At 38.4% G+C, this 15,000-nt stretch overlaps 1 protein-coding gene across 2 annotated transcripts in view; it reads right to left on the bottom strand.

The window, feature by feature from the left end:
- LOC136829815 (uncharacterized) overlaps nucleotides 1-3,780 on the bottom strand; it is a 61,766-nt gene extending 57,986 nt beyond the window's left edge. The window contains exon 1 of one of the 2 annotated variants that reach the window (XM_067088767.1): nucleotides 2,638-3,780. The gene's annotated coding sequence lies outside the window, so the exon portion shown is untranslated. The remainder of the gene's footprint in view (nucleotides 1-2,637) is intronic. The other variant, XM_067088768.1, reaches the window with a different exon arrangement.
- Between the last annotated feature and the right edge of the window lie 11,220 nt (nucleotides 3,781-15,000).

Below are 15,000 nucleotides of genomic sequence, written 5' to 3'. Positions count from 1 at the left end.
TATTGGTACATAGATGGGTGGAATTAAAATTGGAGTAGGTGATGATAATAATAATAATAATAATAATAATAATAATAATAATAATAATAATAATAATAATAATTGACAAAGGCCAGAGTGGAGATATTGGTATATTGGAATTAAAATTGGAGTAGGTAATAATAATAATAATAATAATAATAATAATAATAATAAACACTGAGATTTTAACAAAACGCTTAGATTATTATTATTATTATTATTATTATTATTATTATTATTATTATTATTATTATTATCATTATTATTATTATAACTAAAAATGAAGAACTAGAAATAATAGTAAGAATATTACCATTATGATAATTATTTTTAAATATGCCTTTTCACTATTATTATTATTATTTCGAAAGAATTTTGTATGTATGTATGATGTATGTATGTATGTCCAATCATATGAAATGAGTTATACACACATTATGCATATGCATATGCATATTCAGGCCCAGCCAATGACATGCCATGAATTACCCACAGTACAAGACACTCCTGTATGTATGTATATATGTATGTATGGCTTTAAAAACATCACTGATGTTGAATATAGCTTTAAATTACCCACGTATGTATGTATGTATGTTGGCTTTGAAGAATATGACCCATGTTAGATGCAGCTTGAACATTACCACAAGAGGCCCAACAACCGAGAAACAACGGCGGAACAACAGAGGAACGGCTCAGAACAGATGGAGCAACCAGTGGAACAGGGGAGAGGCTGGGCTGTTAAGTCAGGGCCTCATTTTTCTCCCTCGGGGGAACGATTCCGGCGAGCTTAACTTCTTGAATTGTACAGGTTCAAGGAATCTTATGTCCATAGAAGACTCAAAATAACTTCAAAATTTGTTCTTAGAAATCCCTAGCATCATTTAGGCTCAGAGGAAGTTTTTTAAAGGAACTTCACAAATTTTTTTCTAGAATTCCTAACACCATTTAGCCTCAGAGGAAGTTTTTTAAAAGAACTTCACAATTTTTTTCTAGAATTTCCAGCACCATATAGGCAAAGAGGAAGTTTTTCAGAGAACTTCACAATTTTTTTCTAGAATTCCTAACACCATATAGGCCCAGAAGAAGTTTTTAAAAGAACTTCTCAATTTTTTTCTAGAATCCCCAGCACCATATAGGCAAAGAGGAAGTTTTTAAAAGAACTTCACATCTTCTGCAGAATTTCCAGCACTACTTAAGGATAAAAATCTACTCCCCATTCCAGGGACAATATAACCAGCATTGCACCATTCCAAGGACAATAAAACCAAAATCACTCGAACCCAGGAACAAAAAAACAAAATTACTACATTCCATTGACAATAAAACCAGCATTACTCCATTCCTGGAACAATAAAAACCCGACATTACGCCATTATAGGAACAAAACAAACCAATATTACTCCATTCCAGGGACAAAACAACAACATGACTCCATTTCATGGACAATGAAACCGGAATTACTGCATTCCAATATTACTCCATTCCAGGAACAAAAGCCCAATATTACTCCATTCCAGGGACAATAAAAACATAATTCAACATTCCATTGACTATAAAACTAACATTACTTCATTCCAGGATTAAGAAACCAACATTACTCCATTCCAGGGACAAAACAACATTACTCCATTCCAGGACAATAAAACCTACGTTACTACGTTCCAGGGACAGCGAGCCCCAGAATTACTCCATTCCATGGACTAAACAACAACATTACTCCATTCCAGGGACAATGAACCCAACATTACTCCATTCCAGGGACAGGAATCCCGACAATTCCTGGGACGCAATTCCCTACAACGGCACCTCCTCCGAAAGGGAGAGGAGGAGGTGGGAGAGGGAGTTGGAGGGAAGGCCTGAGGTCCCCCAGGTGTGCGTTCTGAACACCTCCTACTTGACTGTGGAGGTCATTGGTCCGTGACCTTGAACTTCCAAAGCGAACCGCCTGTTTTCGGGTGTTTACATAGCTGGACTGTATACTTGGCTGGTTAGCCGTAGAAAGGGGAGTATTATTAAATATATATATGATGTCATTCAAGGGTTCCTTTTGATTCGATGCTTTCAGGGGAGAGAGAGAGAGAGAGAGAGAGAGAGAGAGAGAGAGAGAGAGAGAGAGAGAGAGAGAGAGAGAGGCGAGGGACGAGGTGAGTGCCTCTATCTTGTAATCTCAGTATTTTATATCTTTAAGTTTTTGCCTAAGTGTTATCTGTGTGGATTTTGAGCTAAAAATGTTTAGATTATGTGTATATATATATATATATATATATATATATATATATATATATATATATATATATATATATATATATATATATATATTATATATATAAGTCAATCATTAAACAATAACTGTTCACAAAAACACATCCTCCAGAAGAGATATTTATATAAATAAATAAACACATACACATATCTAAGTAAGCAAATATACATATACTGAAAGTTGACCTAAAGTTTTTCACAAAAATAAAGACAGCAACAGAGAATAAAAAAAAACAAAAACACAAAACAAAGACAAGAGGTAAAAGGCAAAACAAGACAAGACTCAACAGCAGCAGCAGCAAGGAACTGGCTGCCAAGACCACAGATCCTCAGAGGGCAACTTGCACTTACCTCAGCAACTCCCTTCCTCGTATCCTTCCTAGGCTGCCTCCCTGGGGCGTCTTACGATCAGTAAAAGTGGGCGGGGGAGGATGAGGAGAAGCAGTAGAAGGAGAGGAGAGAGAGAGAGACTCTCACAGCTCTCCTGAGGTTTTATAAACCCAAAAGCGCCCACCGAAAAGCTGCCTGCTTTTGGGGTACGTGTGGTTTTTGTACTTGGAAATGACCCTAAAATACACCTTTCTTCTTCTTCTTCTTCTTCAGACAGTCAGAAAGAAGTTATGAAGAACTCGTGTCTTGTATATATCTCTCTCACTCCACAATATGTCTCGTTTTCTCTCGCTCGCTTTTTTTTCCTGTCATTAAGTTCGACACACGCCGCGAAGATCGAAAAACGAAACGAAAAAACAAGAGAGTGAGTCTCTCCTTTCTCGTGTTTTACTCCAAGTTCCTTTTGCTGGCGAAGTCAAGAAGCGAATCTCGAAGGTCGAAAAACAAAACAAGAGAATAAATCTCAGTTTCTCGTTGTTGGCAAAGTTAAGTTATTAAATCTCGTTTCTCGTTGTTGGCAAAGTTAAGTTAAAATCAATTTCCTCCGCTGTTACACCACATCACTTAAGATTTCAAGGAGGGGCGAGGTCCTTCTCCCTTCCAGCTTGGGGTGTCGTCAAAAGTCCTACATGCGGTCACTTCGACGGGCGGCGGGTAACTAAGAAGGACAAGAAGAAGAAGAAGAGGGTGATGATGATGATGATGATGATGCAGAGGGCAGGAGGGAACACCCGAAAGTCGACACCCTCCTCTCTCGGCCACCGACGCAGACCAAATGCGGCTGGAGTCGACTTCTTTTTCTTTCGGCCTGGAACCGAGACGATTATTAGGAGGAGGGGAATGGGGGAGGAGCCTAAGACTGCCCAGTTCTCCTCCTCCTCCTCCTCCTACTCCTCTCTGCCTCACCCTCTTCCTCAGTCACCTTACCCGCTCCCATACCCAAGAGTTGGTCTTTCTTTCTCCTCCTCCTGCCAAGACCTGCTTCCAGAACCCGCGCACTTACCTTCGTCAGGCTAAAGACCACTTGATTCTGAGACTCCTGACGAAGGCGCTGCAGGACTGACGCAAGAGATTTTGAATACACTTATGAGACTCCTGAAAGATGCGGAGATACCTTCGTCAGGCTGAAGACCACTTGATTCTGAGACTCCTGACGAAGGCGCTGTAGGACTGACGCAAGAGATTCTGAATACACTTCTGAGACTCCTGACGGAGGCGCTGTAGGATTAACTACGGACTCCTGAAGGATGCGCAGATACCTTCGTCAGGCTAAAGGCACTTGATTCTGAGACTCCTGACGAAGGCGCTAAAGGATTAACGCAAGAGATTTTGAATACACTTCTGAGATTCCTGAAGAAGCGCCTGTAGGATTAACTACAGACTCCTGAAGGATGCGCAGATACCTTCGTCAGGCTAAAGACCACTTGATTCTGAGACTCCTGAAGAAGGCGCTGCAGGATTGACGTAAGAGATTTTGAATACACTTATGAGACTCCTGAAGGATGCGGAGATACCTTCGTCAGGCTTAAAGACCACTTGATTCTGAGACTCCTGACGAAGGCGCTGTAGGACTGACGCAAGAGATTTTGAATACAATTATGAGACTCCTGAAGAAGGCGCTGTAGGATTAGCCCAAGACATTTTTTATACTATGAGACTCCTGAAGGAGGTGCTGTAGGACTAACACAAGAGATTTTTAATACGCTTAGGTGACTCCTGAAGGAGGCGCCAAAGCTGCTAAGATACATATTTCCAAATGCCCTTACGCATGTTCAGAAATATGGGTTTTTCAAAAGATGAAAATTTCGTTTTTTGGGAAAAAAAACTAAACTTCGGGTAAATAGTTCCGAAGTTTAATTTTGAGAAAAATTAAACATTATTTTTTTTACTTTTTAATATCAGGAAAAAATATGTCAGTAATTTAACTTCTGGAAAATAGTTTTGAAGTTAAATTTTGAGAAAAATTAAGAATTATCTTTTTAACTTTCTGATATCAGGAAAAAATGCCAGAAATTTAACTTTTAGAAATAGTATTGAAGTTAAATTTTGAGAAAAAATATAAATTATTTCTTTCAAGTTTTAATATCAGGAAAAAAATATATCATTTAACTTTTGGAAAACAGTTCTGAAGTTAAATTTTGAGAAAAATAAACAATTACTTCTTTTAAGTTTTAATGCCAGCAAAAACCAAAATCAGAAATTGAATTCCTGGAAAAATAATTTTTTGAGTAAAAAACTTTAGAAATTATTTTTTTAACGTTTTAATGTCAGGAAAAAATATATCAGATATTAAGCTTCTGGGAAACAGTTCTGAAGTTGAATTCTGAATAAACAACTTCAATAAAATAATTTTTTAAATCGCTTTATTGTTAACAAACTCGAATTTCAGTTTTATTTCCCGAGAACTTGTATCCAAGCAACAACAAAACCTATTTTTTTTTCCTCAAGCCTTCAGAAAAACCCAAACTCTGCTGAAACCACTTCCACGAAATCAGCAAATCTGAATTTCCTCTTTATTCCGCGAAAATTTATGTCCCAGCAACATTAAAACAGCTTTTCTTTTTTTAAATTTCAGAAACCCCATATTCTGAAGCCACTTTCGCAAAATCTAAACATAAAATATATTCACATCTCGAAGAGATGGCTGAAGGCTATTATTTCAATCAATCTTCATCCGGGCACCTGCTCTTCCAAGAAATGCAGATTCCAGACTCCCCATCTAGACTCCAGACTGCCTATAGTCTGTGCGAGCCACAGATTAGCCTAATCCCTTCCTGGAAAGCAAGCAAGGGTCCAAATTATATCTTGCCATGGGTAATGGATCACCGGGCATGGCTACTCTCTTGCACACACACCTTTCTCGGAAACACTTTCACCTTTCCAGTTTTCTGTACAAGAAAACTATTGTGCCGGCTTTGTCTGTCCGTCCGCATTTTTCTTTCTGTCCGCCCTCAGATCTTAAAAACTACTGAGGCTAGAGGGCTGCAAATTGGTATGCTGATCATCCACCCACAAGTCATCAAACATACCAAATCGCAGCTCTCTAGCCTAAGTAGTTTTTATTTTATTTAAGGTTAAAGTTAGCCATAATCGGACTTCTGGCACCGATATAGGTACCAATAACAGCCCACCACCGGACTGTTGCTGAGTTCCATGGGCCGCCGCTAAGAGTTTCATGGGCCGTGGCTGAAAGTTTTATACAGCATTATACGGTGTACAGAAAACTCGATTGCGCCGAAGAAACTTCGGCGCATTTTTTACTTGTTTTTTGACGAAATCAAATTGAAGGCTTCACGTCGGAAGTACCTATACTGGAAAATCTAAGGACAGAAGTGTGTGTGTGTGTGTGTGTGTGTGTGTGTGTGTGTGTGTGTGTGTGTGTGTGTGTGTGTGTGTGTCCCTAACCCAAAACACAATATAAAACCACAATAATTCCAGCTTCGATACCTGTTTTATTATTATTGTTGTTGTTTTTGTGCTGTTACTCAAACCAAACAGTAATTTTGATCAAAACCATTTTTACTTTCGTTTCAAAGCTCGATTCTATTTTGTGTGTGTGTGTGTGTTCATAAACTAAACATAATCTAAAGCTACAATGATTCCATCTTCCGTACACGTTTATTAAATATTCTGCATGGTATTACCCAAACCACACTTCAATTTTGATCAAAACCATTTTTTTGACCTTTCTAGGAAGTCCAATTCTTCAGTAGCTAAATATTCTGAAAATGTAATGTAATCAAAAATAATAACAGGAAAAAGAGATGATTACAGGATACATTGAAGTTAAGTACCAGTATGTTATTATTATTATTATTATTATTATTATTATTATTATTATTATTATTATTATTATTATTATTATTATTATTATTATTCACGTTCTTACACAGATGGTCATGGTAATAAGAGATTAAATTTAAAATGGAAATAAATTAGTAAATATATCTTTATACATACTCTCTCTCTCTCTCTCTCTCTCTCTCTCTCTCTCTCTCTCTCTTTCTCTCTCTCTCTCTCTCTCTCTCTCTCTCTCTCTCTCTCTCTCTCTCTCTCAGGAAAATAACTTGAGAGAAATCTCTCTCTCTCTCTCATGAACATAACTTAGGAGAAAAATCTCTCTCTCTCTCTCTCTCTCTCTCTCTCTCTCTCTCTCTCTCTCTCTCTCTCTCTCTCTCTCTCTCTCTCTCTCTCTCGGAAAATAATTTACCGAAGAAAAAATCTCTCTCTCTCTCTCTCTCTCTCTTAAGAAAATAACTTACATAAAAGAAAAAATATTTCTCTCTCTCTCTCTCTCTCTCTCTCTCTCTCTCTCTCTCTCTCTCTCTCAGGAAAATAAGTTGAGAGAAAAATCTCGGTCTCTCTCTTTCTCTCTCTCATGAAAATCTCCTCCCGCATTATGGCCAGAATACGAAAAAGTTCCCAAACACTTCTCCGAGTATGTCTGACTATCTCCAAATCTTTATCTCCATCTCTCTACCTCCGCAAGATCTGCACCGTGATTTCTCGCGTCCTCCAGTCCTCAACCAACACCTGTGATTATCATCTTTAATCCTCAGCTTCTACCTCCTCCTACTTGAGAAGGATTCCGCCTCTCCTACCGGCGCGAGATAAAAAAGACAAAAGTAAAAAATGCGCCGAAGTTTCTTCATCGTAATCGAGTTTTCCGTACAGCCGCTACAGCGTACAATCAAGGCCACCGAAAATAGAGCTATCTTTCGGTGGTCTCGGTATGATGCTGTATGAGCCGCGGCCAGTGAAACTTTAACCACCGCCCGGTGGTAGCTTGGCTTATATCGTTGCCAGAGGCATGGTTATGGATAAGTTTAAGCTTATATACAATGAAAACTACTGAGGCTAGAGGGCTACAAATTGGTATGTTTGATGATTGGAGGGTGGGTGATCAACATACCAATTTGTAGCCCTCTAGCCTCAGTGGTTTGTAAGATCTGAGGGCGGACAGAATAAAGTGTGGACAGAAAAGTGCGGACAGAAAAAAGTGCGGACAGAAAAAAGTGCTGACAGAACAAAGTGCAGACAGAAAACTGTGCGGACAGAAAAAAGTGCGGACAGAATAAATTGCGGACAGAATAAATTGCGGACAGAAAAAATACGGACAGAATAAAGTGCCGACAGGAAAAATTGCGGACAGAACAAAGTACGGACAGGAAAAAGTGAGGACAGAAAAAGTGCGGACAGAATAAAGTGCGGACAGATAAAACCGGCACAATAGTTTTCTTTTACAGAAAACCAAAAAAAAGCAATTCCTATTTCTCGGTTTTATCCGCTTTTTGTTTGTTTATTTCTTTTATATAATTGCGCTAGATAGCTTCGTAAAATGCTCCAATACTCCTGCATTAAAATTATTAATATTTTTTAAATCTTATGTAGAAATGAGAAGCGATTATTTCAAGCCAGTTCGAATGCACTAAGGGAATGGTGTGTTTTAATTCAAATCTTGACTGGGATTATTATGAAACATTTCTCTCTCTCTCTCTCTCTCTCTCTCTCTCTCTCTCTCTCTCTCTCTCTCTCTCTCTCTCTGTGAAATTCTCCTGCCATTGAAAATGGAAAAACAGCAGTTTTTTGAGGTTGAAAACATTATAATGATACAAGATAACATCAGTTTCAATATTCACGTACTTCGGAATGCGGCTGCTAGCCACACCAACCTTCTGAACCAAGGCTGCGTCCAACTATAGTCTACTCTCTACCAGGTACTTGAGTTAAACTATTGATTTTTCGGGAATGGACCCCAAGAACTTCCGCCCACTCTTGGGATCGAATTCGGGATTTTTCCGAGAGATCCCAACGGCACAAGATGCAGTTCTCCACCCAGAATGGGGCTGTGACTACTCTGAGAGAGAGAGAGAGAGAGAGAGAGAGAGAGAGAGAGAGAGAGAGAGAGAGAAATTCAAAAACCTTTTACAACCGTTAATAAAATTATATATCCAGACAATTCAACTTTTCAGGTAAGGGAAATCTCGAAAAATCTATTCGTTCAGAGAGAGAGAGAGAGAGAGAGAGAGAGAGAGAGAGAGAGAGAGAGAGAGAGAGAGAGAGAGGTGATTATCAGTCTCTGTTACAGGATATCTTTCTGATATACACACAAACACAGTTATGAGAGAGAGAGAGAGAGAGAGAGAGAGAGAGAGAGAGAGAGAGAGAGAGAGAGAGAGAGAGAGATACAAGGTCCTTTCATCCTTATCATTCTCATCTACAGACAAAAACAAGATTTTTTTTTTTAAGAAGCTCCTCAGGACAAATGGAACAATAGGACACAGGTTGTAAGGATGGTTGTTTACAAGGACTTTAAATCTCTCTCTCTCTCTCTCTCTCTCTCTCTCTCTCTCTCTCTCTCTCTCTCTGTGAAGCACCCTGAAACGGATCTTACCTGTCGCCTGTTCGCCCACGCCCCCTGCAATTAACACATTTCGACACCGCCCTGATAATAATTCTTCAGGATCTGTCTTTTGAGACTTTGGGTGCATCGCGGCTTCACGTCCGTGATTTATTTGCAGGGAGTTTCAGAGGCCTGAAACTAAGGAGTTCCTTTCGTTCCCGAGGAGTTTAAAGACTTTTGGAGGGCTGAACTTAAGTAGGTCTTTTGTTTCCAAGGAGTTGAAAGACTTTTGGAGGGCTGAAACTAAGAAGTTTCTTTCTTTCTTTCGTTTCCAAGGAGTTGAAAGACTTTTGGAGAGCTGAAACCAGGAGTTTCTTTCCTGACCAAGGAGTTGAAAGACTTTTGGAGGGCTGAAACCAGGAGTTTCTTTCCTTTCCAAGGAGTTGAAAGGCTGAAACTAAGGAGTTTCTTTCCTTTCCAAGGAATTTAAAGACTTCTGGAAGCAAAGAAGACACTTTCCAGGGACTTACAGACTTCTGGAGCCAAAATTTTCAGTTTCCAGGAAGTTTCATTCTGGAAACTGGAGTTTCATTCTTTTGCTGAAACCGAAGAGTTTCTTTCCTTTCCAAAGGGTTGAAAGATTTCTGGAAGCAAAGAAGGCACTTTCCAGGGACTTTTCCGACTTCTGAAGCAGACTTTTTCAATTTCCCGGGAGTTCAGACTTTTTAAATACGCTTCGGGAAAAGAATTGTCTTTTCAGGGAGTTTCAGACTTTTTTGGAATCCGAGGGACATCTTATGGAAGCTCCCAAGACTGAGACAAGGAGTTTCTAGAGAATTTCAGACAAAAGGAGACCTTCCACGCACTTTCAGACTTCTGAAAATAAAGAAGTCTTTCCATGGAGTTTCAGACTACTGAAAATGAAGGGAGTCCTTCCAGGAAGTTTCAGACTTCTGAAAATAAAGATATCCTTTCTTGAGTTTCAGACTTTTGTAAATAAAGGAGTCTTTCAGGCAGTTTCAGATTTCTGAAATTAAAGAAGGCTTTCCATGGAGTTTCAGACTTCAGAAATTTAAGAAATTTGTCCAGAGCATTTAAAGGCTCTTGAGAATACTGGAGTCTTTCCAGGAATCTTTCCAGGTAATTCCAGGTTTAGAAAGTAGAGAGAGTTTTTTAAAAGTTAGATTTCAGATGGGGACACTATGGAAAGCTTTCCAGGGAGTCTACTACACTCTCTGGAAACCTGGAGAAAGTCAGGCAACGAAAAAAATTAATTCCTGGAATCCCGCAGCTGGAAGTGTGTCAATACGAGAGGCTCCCACAATCAGGTCCTGACGAAATTTTTGAAGCTTTGTGAATAAATAATACAAACATGAATAGAAGTTTGATATCAATATCTAAGATATTAAAATAACAAGGGCTCAGCGATGATCCCTAGGGAACACCACTCTAAAACAAGGTTAAAATAACAAGGGCTCAGCGATGATCCCTACGGAACACCACTCTAAAACAAGGTCGCACGCTGGCATAAGGCCAGATTAATCTCAACCCAACTAACCAGCCGTGGAGAAATAACACCTTTTATGAACGCCAGACCTTGAACCTTGACTTTTGACAAAAGGGGTTTATTCTCCCGTCAGTTATAGTCATTAAGAGGAAGGCAAAGTTGCAATAACTTTTTTCCTTGTTGCATCCTTAGCAATTGCAGGTTGGTGTACCTGTCATTAGTGATATTCCAATCAACGGGAAGGAATTTTAAAAATAAAAAAAAATAAAATTTTAAATCCAGTATCTTTCAGTTTTCTGAAAAGAAAACTGTTGTGCTGGCTTTGTCTGTCCTTCCGCACGTTATTCTGTCCGCAGTTTTTCTGTCCGCTCTCAGATCTTAAAAACTACTGAGGCTAGATGGCTGCAAATTGGTATGTTGATCATCCACCCTCCAGTCATCGAACATACCAAATTGCAGCCCTCTAGCCTCGGTAGTTTTTAAAATTTTATTCAAAGTTAAAGTTAGCCATAATTCTGATTCTGGCAATGATATAAGCCAGGCCACCACTGGGCCTGTTTAAAGTTTCATGGGCCGCGGCTCATACAGCATTATACCGAGACCATCGACAGATAGATCTATTTTCGGTGGCCCTGATTATACGCTGTAGCGGCTGTACAGAAAACTTGTTTTTCCTTATGTCCTTCGTTTCAGCGTATGACTCAGCCGTTACTTATATATATAACTAGGAAGGACACATCACAGGCCTACATAACTCCTAGATTTCACACATCATAGGTCAACATAATCTCTACATTTGACACATCACAAGCCTACCTAATTCCTAGGTGGGAACTTATCACAGATCTATGACGGCTAAAAACTTAATCAACTTTATCACCAGGCTAATCTCCTCTCGACTCCAGCTGAAAGAGTCATTCCCTTCACTTTCCATTTTGTCGGGGTGTTGGGTCACAGCGCTTTAATAATGTTTGTCAGGTCACTGGTTGACCTTGTTCCCCGAATCTGATCGTAATGGATTTCTCTGTCTCTCTCTCTCTTTCTCTTTCTCTCTGTGTCACTCATTGAGGGGAGAATTGTGTAATTTTTCTTAATTATGCTTCTCTCTCTCTCTCTCTCTCTCTCTCTCTCTCTCTCTCTCTCTCTCTCTCTCTCTCTCTTGAAGGTTTGTGTAATGTTTCTCTCTCTCTCTCTCTCTCTCTCTCTCTCTCTCTCTCTCTCTCTCTCTCATGGAGTGAAGAATTGTGTAATTTTTCTTAATAATACCTCTCTCTCTCTCTCTCTCTCTCTCTCTCTCTCTCATGAAAGTTTGTGTTGCTCATTTATATTCTCATTCTCTCTCTCTCTCTCTCTCTCTCTCTCTCTCTCTCTCTCTCTCTCTCTCTCTCTCTCTCTCTCTCTCTCTCTATCATGGAGTGAAAGGTTGTGTAATGTTTCTTAATTATATCTTTTCCTTCCACACTCTCTCTCTCTCTCTCTCTCTCTCTCTCTCTCTCTCTCTCTCTCTCTCTCTCTCTCTCTCTCGCTCTCTCTCTCTCTGGCCTTTTCACTTTCATTATGGCGTTCACTTGAACATCGACCTATCTATTTTCTAGTTTTATTTGATTTTAAAACCGTTTCTGCTTTGTCATTTCGAGGACAGACTGTGCTTGCCTGATTGCTGGTATAAGCAAGTACTGGTTGCTTTAAATAGGTCTCTCTTTTTTTAATAACTGATTTCCACTTTCACTGGAACCGAGTTATCTTGAATTTGATCTCTCTCTCTCTCTCTCTCTCTCTCTCTCTCTCTCTCTCTCTCTCTCTCTCTCTCTCTCTCTCTGTCTGTCCTTATTTCTTGAGGCAGCAAAATAAAAAAATTGTAAAAATGACACAACTCACACATGCATACACACAAATAGAGCTATTTCACAATTTACACCAAAGCAAAGTCCAGTCCAGTTGTCAAATTTATATATATATATATATATATATATATATATACATATATACTTATACCCTTTTTCCTGGGAATTCCGAACGGCTAGCTATCTCATGTCTGAATAATTCTCCCTCATTCTCAAAATCTCCTTTCATCTGCGGGAACCACGAATATCAAATCTAAGAATATTTGAAAATTCAAAATGTACTTTTCAATTCGTTCCGCCAAATTCCAAAATAATAAAACGAAAAGGAAACGAAAGAATATTTAGAAACAGAATTACGTAAGGAATGTTAAAGAATATATCCTTTTAGTATACGTGAGAAATTTGAATTCCACTTACTGTATAAATTAAAAAAACGTGATTGAAAATATACATATACATATATATATATATATATATATATATATATATATACATATATATATATATATATATATATATATATATATATATATATATATATATATATATATAGTTCTAAGTTATCCTTCCAAAACTATACACTTTTTAGGCCACAGACTTCTTATCGAATACTTTCCACCTATCTCTCCATAAACCAGCTTCCATAAATTCAAATTAGCAAAAACAAAATATATATATTTATATATATATTTTTTATATTACTCTTCCTCAAAATTATGTGCGTTTATACCCGGTCACCTTATCCCAAAGCGCTTATTATAATTCAAAAAAAAAATGCTGAGTCATGCTTTCTAAAAAAAAACCACCAACCTTGACTCAAGTTTGGAAAGGAAAAAAAAAACTGTACTTTCTACATACTTTCCTTTCCCTGTGTACGAATTGGCAAATACACATACACACACATACACATACACATACACACACACAAAAACACACACACACACACTCCAGGAATGTTGGGTATTAATTTTTTTCCTTTTTCAATTTTTCTTTTAATTTTGCTTGATAGAATTTTTCCTTCAATATCTTTTTTTAAATCTATACTTTCATCTATATTATACTTGTACTTATGGCTTATAGCTCGTCGATATAGCGTATTTATAGACGGTTTAGATTAACAAAAATATAAATTTTTTTTTAATTGATTCTGTCCTTTAAAGTCCTTAGATCTGATCAAAGAGAAGTTTAGTAAATATATATATATATATATATATATATATATATATATATATATATATATATAATGTATATATATATATGTATATGTATATATGTATATATGTATATATATTATATAAATACATATATAAATACTGTATTATGACTCCCTTCATCAATAGTACTACTGCTGCCATTCATGTTTATCTAATCGCGTCGAATAAACATATAGACAATTCTTCTTCTTCTTCTTCTTCCTTTTTCGGGTGACTTTACCTCTTGTTTACAACTTGTCCTTCTCCCCCTCTCCCCTCTCCCCCCCTCTCTCTCTCTCTCTCTCACTCTCTCTCTCTCTCTCTCTCTCCCTCTCTCACCTCTTCTTCTTGCAATCTCTCGCAGTAAATCTTCCCGCGCCATTTCGCCTGTCAGTGATACGAGAGCATGGACAGAATTTCTAATACTTCATGAGAGAGAGAGAGAGAGAGAGAGAGAGAGAGAGAGAGAGAGGTTCTTTCTCTCTGTTTCTGTCTCCGTCTCTCTCTCTCTCTCTCTCAATACTTTACGTAACTACTGTCACTCTTCAGAAGCCACTTGGCGTAAGAGCCGCGCAAATTTGCCCAGTGAGACTGATCAAACATCAAACACTCTCCCTTGAAAACAAGTGACAATTGCGCACTTAGCACTTCATTTCACAGCCCGAGAGATCAGTCGATAGCGCTATTGGCTCCCAGGATGCCCAAGTGCCCCGATAGCGTCCTTAGGGAGCGTGGGCATAAGGGGTAAAAGGAGATGTATAATAGGTTTTTAAGGGGGGTATCGGTCTAGTGCTATCGAACCACAAAGAGCTTAAGACATACTGACAGCTTTGGCGGTCTCCCTCCTCCTGTCTCGCCTCTGTGCAGCTTTCTCGTAGTTTTTTCTTTTTTTTTGGTCTTTCTATACCCTACAAACCTACATATTCTCTCTCTCTCTCTCTCTCTCTCTCTCTCTCTCTCTCTCTCTCTCTCTCTCTCTCTCTCCAGCACAAAGGCATAGCCATCATTGAGGACTTCACAAGAGAATTAACTAGTCTTAACATAGGTCTAGGAAATTCGAGAATATCTGGATAATATTGAACATTAATGCCTTCATTACTGTACCCTACAGACCTCTCTCTCTCTCTCTCTCTCTCTCTCTCTCTCTCTCTCTCTCTCTCTCCAACACAGAGACATAGCCACCATTGAGAACTTCACGAGAGAACTTGGCTTAACATAGGTCTAGGAAACACGAGAATATTTAGATATTTTGAACATTAATGCTTCATTACTATACCCTGTAGACTTATAATTCTCTCTCTCTCTCTCTCTCTCTCTCTCTCTCTCTCTCTCTCTCTCTCTCTCTCTCTCTCTCCAACACAACCGCATACACACCTATCTTAACATAGGTCTAGAATACGCGAGGAAATTGAGATATCTCACATTATTGTTTAATTA

This window comes from Macrobrachium rosenbergii, chromosome 45 (genome assembly GCF_040412425.1).
Source record: "Macrobrachium rosenbergii isolate ZJJX-2024 chromosome 45, ASM4041242v1, whole genome shotgun sequence".
NCBI lineage: Eukaryota > Metazoa > Arthropoda > Malacostraca > Decapoda > Palaemonidae > Macrobrachium > Macrobrachium rosenbergii.
Note: the sequence above shows the minus strand (reverse complement) of the source record. Positions and strands in the feature narration are given on the sequence as shown.